Source organism: Chelon labrosus, assembly GCF_963514085.1.
Source record: "Chelon labrosus genome assembly, chromosome: 19".
NCBI lineage: Eukaryota > Metazoa > Chordata > Actinopteri > Mugiliformes > Mugilidae > Chelon > Chelon labrosus.
Genome location: NC_140352.1, coordinates 8,841,522 through 8,849,227, shown reverse-complemented (window position 1 = coordinate 8,849,227; position 7,706 = coordinate 8,841,522).

Genomic DNA, 7,706 nt, shown 5'->3' with positions numbered 1-7,706 from the left:
CCCAGGACAGGTCTCCAGTCTATTGCAGGGCTAACACAGAGAGACAGACAACCACTCACACTCACATGCACATTTACGGCCACATTTATGTCTTTGGATGGTTAGAGGAAGCTGGAATACCCAGAGAGAACCCACGCCACTTTGCCGCCCCAGTTCTTGAGAAAAAAGGCCCATTTATTTTCTCCATAACAAGTGTTTAGTCAGTTACTGTTGAAGTTACACTTAATTCTGACGCTTGAACCTTCAGAACGGAGCCAAGTTTAACTACAGCTTTTATCAAAAGTGAATAAAATCTCAGGTTGTAGTTGCTGGAGCTATCCATCATGAGGTGAAATAATTCAAACTGGTCGCGATATCATAGGTTTACCTGGGTTTCTAAGTCAGTAAACAGTGTGAAATGTAAATTAAAAGTGTGGGGAGACATCTCTTCAGTTTACAGATTCATCCATTTGTGGAACTTCATTAGCTGAGGGGCTTTCCTCCTCTCACAAAGGCTGCAACCGACAGCAGCAGCAGCAGCAGCACAAGCAGCACATTTGCACAATCCATTGCATCAAGACGGCGTGCAAAAGACACACAGATGGAGGCATTCATACTGCTGCAAACTTTGCAGAAGAGGAGCTTATACTGTTAAGATTACAAACGTCGACAACATTTAATTCACTGAGGAGCGATGTAGGCCGGAGTGAACAAAACTGGGCTGGACAGATTAAGACAGGCACTATAATATAAGTGCATGTACTGTATAAAGATGTTAAGTTATAGTTGTTATCAGTGTATCTGTGTTGTGTGTGTGTGTGTGTTGGCGGGACGGGGAGGGAAAGCAGGGCTTATCCGTTGTCATTTTGTGTTTCTCCCTCAGGATTAGGCTTGTGTCTTATTAATGAAAAACTCATCAGATATCAGAGCAGCTCCCCAAGGAACCAACCAGGGTTATGAGACACATGTCAGATTAAGACCTCGTTTAAATGCTGTGTATGTGTGTGTGTGTGTGCGCGTGAAGGGTAGAGAGTGAGCGGAAAGACGACTGCAGAGTGGTATTTAATTTTCCAAGATGAGGGATTATCGCTGGCAGAATTTGATCATTCCGCTCTGATCTCAGGATGTTCAATCACAGCTTATCCCAAATATTAAACTCTCTGTCTTTTGTCCCCCTTTCCCTCAATCCCTCAAACAACAACACACACACACACACACACACATGCCAACATCTCTACACACACAGATGCCTGCGCCACTCCGGCCCGCAGAGCTTCTCATTGAATAAAGTGGCCCACTGAGCCTACTGTCAAGCTGGTGTGTGTTATGTGATTGTTCAGCCACCTGGTGACCTCAGAGGACGGGTGAGTCGAGGGGAGGAAAGGGGGGGAGGCCGAAGCCGGGCTTTAGTGTCTTATGGAGGCAGTTGAGGAGAGTAAATTAAAAAAAAAAAAACTGTTACATCTAATCCGGAGCGCCAAGAACAAGTGGCACACACTCCAAAATCTGATGTTTACATGGATCTGGATGAGCTTAAACACACACAGCGTGCACACACACACACACATTTCAACCTCCCAAATGCTATACACACACATTCCCCCCCGACGCTAAATGCTCTGTGATTGTGTCCCGGGCCGGATGGAGGGGGGGGGGGGGGGGGGGAAAGGGTGGGGTTGGGTGTGGGTGGGTGGGGGGGTGACGGGGAGATCCTGATCTGCACTCTCATTTTCAGCCTGGAGATCTGCACCCGGGACATCTGGGTCACATCATTACTGCAATCTTCTGCTTGTTCATTCCCAGCTTTACGGGGCTTAGAGTGACAGACCTGCACACACACACATACACACAGCACATAAACACACAAGGATAGAGATGCGTGTACAGCATGTAACAGTTGTGAAATAAAAAAATAAGAAAACGTCTTAAAAAAGATTAGAAGTGATGAACACAGATTTGTAGATGCGGTGAAACAAACTGAGCAGCATGCAGCCACTGAAAACCAACGCTTGGGGACATTCCTGAAGATTTGTGTAAACTGGACTGAGAAATGTTATGTCTATATTAAACAAACTTGTAAAATAATTACAAAGATGTCCAAAAGTAGCAGACAATAAATACTCTCCTGCAGCCCGCTGCTGTTTTAAATTTTATTTATTTATCTATATCTGTATACAGACAGACAGAAAGAGAGATTTATTTAATTATTTATTTTATTCACATGTTTGTGTGGGTTTTTAGTGACGCGAAAAATGAAATTAAAAAAATATGTTTGGAGGCGAACTAGTTCTTGGCTGTTTGTGCAGTAACACCGCCCTCTAGCGGTGGACGCTCGATTTCACATGGAAGTAGTAGTTCCACTCTTTGACCGACAGGGGGTGCTGTTGAACAATATATACCTGAGTGATGACATTTTTAATTTAGCTTTAGAGCTATAAAATGATTTCCCTTGTTTGTATTTTGTTCAACTTAATTACCCAAGATAGCCTAATTATAGTCCATGTTCATAATGTTTACTTAATGGATACATAAGAAAATACTTCTAAGCCGACTACCGAAGAAATCTGATGTTTTTTTCCCCATCATAGTATGATTATACACTTTTTAGAACAATTATACCATTCTTCTTACATAAAAATAAATCAATAATTAGATTAAAACAGCTGCTTAATTAATAAAATGCATTTAAACTGTTGAAACAAAATAGTAGTAACAGTAGCGATGTAAAAGGAGCAGTTAAAATTTAAAAACAAATAAAACTCTTATAATTAAAGGAATATTAGATGACAAGCCACGTGTGTAAGCCAACCATATTAAACCATTTTACGTCTGTTTTGTCTTTTATTGTCTTTTCATGTATCCCGTGAAAGCCCTTTGGCTTGTCTTGTTGCGAAAAGGTGCTTTATAACTTGGCCATCGACACGTTTATAAAAGCAAGTTTATAAAGTTTGGGTTTCTGCTCAAAATACAACGTTAATTCAGAACTGTCTTTCATATAGGTTTTGCAATTACAGAAAATAGAATGACAACAATGTCATGGAAAGGAAAAGAAGAAGAAATGGACAGAAGTTTATGCAAGTGGTGGCTTATTTCTCTTCTTCTCTTATTGACTTCTACCCAGCCGGCATGTCCATGTGGGGCCCATATGGGTTGAATTTGGGCTGCTGATAAGGGTCCCAAGCGGGTTTGTCCGCAGTTTCCACGGTGGCCCCACCTGTGTTTGCCCATATGGGTCACAAGAGGGTTCTGACTGGGTTTCAGGTGGGGCCCAACTTGGTGAGTTGCACAGGACCCATGTAGGCCCCATATGTTTGCCCATATAGGTATGAAGAGGGATCAGACTAGATCTTAAATGGGGCCCAACTGGGCAATTTATCTGAGGCCCATGCCCACTCAGTACCCACATAGCCCATATTAAACCCTTGTGGGGCCCACATGGAAATGCTGGCTGGGTATGTCCTACTGACTACCAGGAAAAATCTTTGTAAGGTAATTAGAATACTGAAAACTTTTTTTTAAAGGTTTTATTTTTAAGATATCATATAACTGATGGAAGGCATTTTCTTTAATGAGAAAGAGAAAGGTACCAAAGGCCTAAATGTCCTCTGTAGAAAGCAAAAAGTAGTAGTATGCAGTGGGTGGGAGATATTCCAGTCAAATTTGAACTACTGGTAGTTGTATTTGTATTTAATCATTAATAAATTCATTTGACAGCAGTACTTCCTGTTTTAATCCTACCAGTCAAATACATGAGTTAATTTACGTATTACTAAGTAAATACATTTCAGTCTAATTAAATACGTGAGGGCCTCTACACAAAATATAAATATACGAGCTGTGAGAGTTAATCGCTTTCATGGTACCGGAAGTACGACGCCCGTTTCTAATCTGTACATAATTACAGCTAATAGAATGTCACGGAGGTCTCTTGTGCGCAGAACAGGAAGTGACCTCTCATGACAGATTACCTGTAGCCGTCAAGTGATGTTAGACTAAAAACTCTGCTCCAGGTGAGGCTCGAACTCACAACCTCGGCATTGCTCAGCTGCATACTGTCATATAAGTACCGCGCGCTAACCGATTGCGCCACTGGAGCTCCGGCGTCTGTCGGCCAGGAAATGGGTTTAAGACTGTAACACACTGGAGGACACACGGAAACGACTTTGGTCTTTAACAGCTCCAAAAAAAGAGAGCAATCTTATCTGCTGCGTTCAGTACCTCTCATTAAGCTCAAATAAAAACAGGACGACTAAAGTAAATACATCAAAAGCCAAAAGGAACAGACAAAATTGACCGTCATTTAAAATGAAAGAACAGATTTCAAAATGAAAATGCTCATGCTCATTATCAGACCAAAATAAATAAATAAAAAAGCAATCCAAAAAAGGTAAGTAAAGATGAATGTAAAAATCTAAAATGTGATGAAAAACTGTTCATTTAGAGTCTGTTTTTTTTTTTTTTAAGTTTCCACTTTCCATACATGTAGAAGGTCTTTAAAAAAAAATCTGGCCAGAAAAAAAATATAGAAATGTCTCTTTATTGATTGATAAAGTGATTAAAAGATACAGAAAACTAAAAACCGGTTCTGTGATGATTGAATGAGATGTAAGTATGAGATGACACCCTTGTCATTTGGGTTGACCTTGATAGTTTGGGGTAGCTCCAAGAAAGTGAGTGTGCTTTTTCCTGTTTCATTGACAATTCCTGCAAGCGCAAAGCACAGTTAATAACTAATAATGTTCATAGATAGATAGATAGATGCTTTATTTATCCCGAATACCATAGCATAATCAGCAATGACCACAGTAGAGTTGTTCCCTCACAGGGAGGCGTTGTAGAGTCGCATGGCCTGAGGGACAAATGTCATGTCCATGGAGCAGGACAGAGACAGCAGCCTGTCACTGAACGAGGTTCTTTACTTGACTATGGTGTCGTGTAGAGGGTGGTGGACATTGTTCATGACGGACTGGATTTTACTCAGGGTCCTTGCATCTGCCACCGATGTCAGGGACTCCTGCTCTTTCCCTACCACAGAGCCCACCTTCTGTATCAGCTTGTCCAGCCGCGAGGTGTCCTTCTCCACTGTGTAGAAGAGGACACTGGCAACGGTAGCCTGGTAGAACATGTCCAGCTGCAGATGTTAAACGACCTTAGCCTCCTGAATCTATGCTAGCCGTCCAGTCCAGTTTGTGATCCAGCTGTGGGTCCTTATAGGTGTGAACCACCTCAACACATTGATGGTTATGGGCTCCAGGTGGGTTCTGGACCTCCGGACCTCCGGAAATCCACTACCATCTCCTTGGTTTTAGCTCTATTGATCAGAAGGCGGTTCGCTCCGCACTCTTGTACTCTAGTGCTCTTGTCCATCCCTGATACACCCCACAGTTGCATTGTCATCTAAGAACTTCTGCATATGACATGACGCTGTGTTGTACTTAAAGTCTGAGGTGTACATTGTGAATAGGACAGGGGAGAGCACAGTCCCCTGTGGTGCCCCAGTGCTGCTGATGATAGTTCCAGATGTGCAGTTCCCCAACCTGACATACTGAGGTCTCCCAGTGAGATAGTCTGCTACCCAGGAAGTGAGTTGTGAGTCCACTCCCGTCTCTATTAGCTGGTCTCTCTGTGGCAGCGCTGGATGGTGTTGAATGCGCTGGAAAAGTCAAAAAACATGATCCTCGCAGCAGCATTCCTCTTGTCCAAGTGTGAGAGAGTCCAATGGAGCAGGTGGAGGAAGCCGACCTCTACCACCTTTTCCTGGTATGCAAACAGCAGTGGGTCTAGAGCGTGGCAACTGTCACAGTAAACCTAAACACATCTGTGTGATGAGTGGCCGTGACTTATCCGGACTGGTGTAGCTTTAAGCGCAGTACGGAGTCTGCACAGGGCCCTGACCTCATCTCCAACCAACACCTTCAGGTTGAACTCTGACCGTGAAGCCAGATGCACCTCCCAGCATGAGCGCTCAACCTTAATAACGCTTGTGCAGCTGAATGGGATCAAATCCCTGCAGCTGGCTCCCAAAATTCTTGTGAAAAGCATTTGAAGAAAAGCTTTTACTGCAGCATATTAAGGCCCTCGGTTCAGTTTGTGCCTCTCATGTCATAAACCTTAACATCGGTTTCTCTAAAAGATAACTGAGGAAACCTGGAGGTAGTTTTGAAACAGCTTGAATTAAAGGGGAACTACAGTTTTTTACAACCTTTTTTTTTATGTCATTTGGAGTCGTTCGGAAGATATTTAGATTCGTTAGAGCGGTGCGTATATCCATATGGTGGGAGTGAATGGGGCACCGAAACGTAGTATCTAAATAACGCATGATCTGCCGCGAAACTCGTTCATTTCACCAATATTTTGTTGATACACTAGTGCTATTCCCTGTTGAGTCCGGAGTTATCTGTTATCTATTCGCAGATGTGCAGCAGTTTGTTGTTCTTTGTCCAGCTGTTCCTCTCTCTGCCTCCGCATCCTCCTTTCAACAAGCTCCTCATCAGTATACTCTGGCTCAAAACGGTAAAGACGTCCATCATAAACAAAATCGTCGTCCACAACCTCAGAATCGGAAAAATATTCAGCCATTTTGCAAAAAACTAGCAGTAGCAAATTACAGGTAAACAAGCCGACCGTCTCGGGTGTGCGCGGTGCTCAGAGATGACATCATCCAGGTCATAGGTTAGTAGGTCAATCTACAGACCCTGGATGATGGTAACAAGTAACTCCGGACTCAACGGGGAATAGCACTAGCTTATCAAAACAAAATATTGGTTAAATGAACGAGTTTTGCGGCAGATAATGCGTTATTTAGAGGCTGCATTTCGGTGCCCCATTCACTCCCACTATGTGGATATATGCGGTGCTCCCCTGGATCTAAATATATTCCGAACGACTCCAAATGACACCAAAGTTATATGGGTGAGTAAACGATCGTATTTTCTGCCAGAAATAAGGTCCAAGTGGTAAAAATGGTAAATATTCTTCACAAAGTGGCATGTAATCTTTTATTTTATTATGCCAGATGAATTGTTTTTGAGGACTCTGGGATTATCATAAGTGTTTTTAAATTAGATTCAGTTAAATGAAACTTTGATTCATTTGCTTTCAGAAAAAAAAATTATGGGTACCTCTTTGATTTGAAAGTCTGCACAAGCTAATTAATTCTCACAGAGTTAGAATAATGTTTAACAATCACATGATCTGACGTGACGTGACAGACGATCTCATGTTGTAAAACAGATCCAAACATTGCCATTCACACTCCCCAGCGGTTTCTAATTTTCACCTCACCGCAACTGCGAGGTGTTTTAAAATGCCTCACATGTGCTTAACCGCGGTCACGTTTTCAGAGCTGCGATGAGTGCAGAGATGAGAGGGCAGGCTGCATGCGAAAAACCTTTTCGAACAGAACAACACGGGGCGTATCAACAAATACACACACACAGCAGAAGTAGCTCGAGGCGAGATGGAGGCTTTCCACAAGCATGATTTATATTCCGGGAGCGCTCCTCATTCCTCATCAGTGTCAAATTGCCATATTTTTGTGGGTGCATTATATTTTACGACGTACTCGCGCAGGCCCCGACGTTTATCAAGCTCCCATCTATCACACTCCCCCCTCAAGAGCTGACACAAAGACCCACAGAGACATGAGGTAGGTGGCTGCTAGACAGGCCAGGATGTCAGAGTGCAACACTGGCAAAATGACTCACTGGAAACGAACACCATGATCT